Below are 3142 nucleotides of genomic sequence, written 5' to 3'. Positions count from 1 at the left end.
GGGATACACAGAGAAACCCTGTTTTGAAAAAACAACAAAAAACAAAACAAAACAAAAACGAAGAAAAACAGTACCTTTTTTTTTTTCTTCTTTTACAGAGGCCTCCTCTGTTAAGTCATAGAAGCTTTTATATTTTTCTGTGACATCTGTTTTCTCATTCTTCTGATTCTATGGGATCCTGATCTGGGGACAGCTGGTGTGACGTGGAGTGCCTGATGAGGTCATGCATTTCTTTGTCCAGGGCAAAGGCAGATGGCTCACTATCCACTGATTATTTCTGGTTATTTGAGAATTCAGTCAGAGCTACCATTCTGACCCACCTTGGGACCCAGGGGACAGCCTGGTGAAATTGGGGGCTGAGAAATCAGAGAGGCCTGGCACCTGAGCACCCAATGCCTAGGCTGCACAACAGAGCTGAGGAACTGTAAGGATGTCCCATGACGCCGGGGACCAAGCCCAGGGTTTGGAGAGGCCCAGTGCAGGACATCAGGCATTCCAGGATCCCAGCCTAAGTGAACTGGGAAAGCCTAACCCATACTTAGGAAGGCTCTGGTAGTGTGGTAGTTTGAATAGGAATGGCCCCCATAGAATCATGTGTTAGAATACTTGTTCGTTCGACCTTGTTGAAGTAGGTGTGGCCTTGTTGAGTAGGTGTTCACTGTGGAAGCAGGCTCTGAGGTCTTATAAGCTCAAGCCTGGCCAATGTGACACACTCTCCTTCTGCTGACTTTGGATCAAGACGTGGAACTCTCAGTTCCTTCTCCAGCACCATGTGCGCCTGCACACTGCCATGACCTACCATGATGATAACAGACTAAATCTCTGAAACTGTAATCAGCTCCAATTAGATGTTTTTCTTTATAAGAGTTGCCATGAGCCGGGGCTGGAGAGATGGCTCAGCAGTTAGGAGCACTGATTCCTCTTCCAGAGGTCCTGAGTTTGATTCCTGGCAACCACATGTGGCTCACAACCACCTTCTGCTGGCATGCAGGCAGAAGACTATATACATAATAAATAAATAAAATCTTTAAAAAAATAAAAAAAGAATTGCCATGATCATAGTGTCTCTTCACAGCAATAGAAACCCAAACTAAGACATGTGGGTTCCTGGCATCTGGTTTATGCAGGAAGGTAACTGAGAAAACCTCTTAATTGTTAAGAAAAATTCTTTAATCAAACTGGTGAACCTCTGAATGAGCCCACTTGTGTTGTCATTGTCTTTGGTGTCATTTTGCTTTGTGTCTTGTCTTGTGTGTTGCTTGTCTTTGTGTGTTCCATCTGGGATGAGTTCTACACATTGGTTTTGTTTTTTCTCTCTCTCTCCATCTCTTGTTTGTTCCTATGCCAGTTACAGGTAGACTTGGGAGCTGGACCATGCTGCTAGGCTGGCCAATGCGTGTACTCTTCAGCTCCCCCCCCCCCCCCCCGCTGCCTCCGGCATTCGACTCTGTGTGTACTCCCCTCACCCAGCCCCAAATCCTCTGCTGCCTCTTGCCATAGGTGCTTTGATAGCCAAGGCTCAGAATTCCTCATCTCTGAGCTTTCTGGTCACTGGATTAAGTTTATCAGGGATTCAAACGTCTTTTGGGTATGGGCAATGATAAAGTCTATTGTTTTAATTGCTAAACTTTTACTAAGATATAAACCTTATCTCTGTAAGACCATTATATGAGCTTTCTGTGCCTCAGAATTTATAAGATTATTGGGTATGGTTAAAAATCTATAGAATCTACAGCAAAGATTGAGTTAAAACTTACAACACAAGGTTAATAATTAGAAGGCTACATCGGTAATCTTAAAACAGACCTAACCCACCAAAGTCTATAGTTTTTGGGCAAATATTCAAATGTACTAACCTTGCTTTTAACCTCTGTAATTGTGCTTCTGATTGTTTTCTTAACTGAAATATGTCAACCCCTAATATGGTTTGTAAGCTCACCCTGAGAAAGGGTCAAGGCTACACTGGCATCCTAAACACCCATCATTGTCACCAGCCAATTAAATTTAGGGCCACAACTACTAAACACCAGAAACTGGGATATTTCTATCTTATGCAGCAATACTTAAGCAGTCTGACAAAAATCCTATAAAATGTCTTTCCCTTATCTAAGATCTCTTCGAGCTAATAGAGACTGATTTAGAAATGCACATCTAGCCTTAGTTATTTTGATAAACTGAGTCATATAAGACGCTATGATATTCTGCAATGGTGTACTATAAAAGGACCAGGAGAGTAAAGTTGACAGTCTCCCTACGGACTGTAGTTATGATTTAAAGTTTTATTTTGATACTAAAAAAGCTTCAATTAAAAAATTGTAATGTTTAAGGTTAAATTAAACAGGGATGCTGGGCATTGGTGGCGCACGCCTTTAATCCCAGCTCTCGGGAGGCAGAGGTGGATATCTGTGAGTTCAAAGCCAGCCTGGTCTCCAGAGAGAGTGCCCCGATAGGCTCCAAAGCTACACAGAGAAACCCTGTTTTGAAAAACCAAAAGAAAAAAAAATTAACAGGGATAAGACTGTAGAATACTAATCTTATAAAAGCTACTAACTTGTAGCTACAAACTTGTTAAAGATAATTAAGACATGCAGATTAATAAATGATCACCTTATAAATAATCAAATTCTTTACAAACATAACTCATTTGCAGGGGCAAGCTTTATTTAGCCTCCTATATATGTTTTCAAGGTTAAACCTAGCACAAATAACGAAAAACAAGGTTTATTTAAAACTAGGTATATTTAATAGACAGCTGACAGAACTTTTCAGAGATCTGCTGAATATGACATTTAAAATGTTTAATGTCAAAAGCTTACTATGACAGACAGAGATTCCAACTCGCAGCAGCAACCCTGAGGTATCCAGAGAAGATGATGGGACACAACTCCACCTGGATTGTGGTAAGGTTAAGCACTGGGAAGAACTGCCCCTTGCCTCACCTGCTACCCAGGCTCTCTCCTCACTCTACAAACACTGGTGGGTTGACTGCTCTGCTCTGCCTGGTCAAAGTAAGGTCAGTCCCTCGGCTTCCTCCTGGATCTGGCAGCCACAGCCAATGCTGTCCTGCATCGTAGCTGTCCTGTATGACAAAGACCTACAATCATTGCCCCCAATGAAGCCTTCAAGACCTCCGGAGCCTAAG

This window comes from Cricetulus griseus, chromosome 3 (genome assembly GCF_003668045.3).
Source record: "Cricetulus griseus strain 17A/GY chromosome 3, alternate assembly CriGri-PICRH-1.0, whole genome shotgun sequence".
In the NCBI taxonomy this organism is placed as follows: Eukaryota; Metazoa; Chordata; class Mammalia; order Rodentia; family Cricetidae; genus Cricetulus; species Cricetulus griseus.
This window is presented reverse-complemented; position numbering follows the sequence as displayed.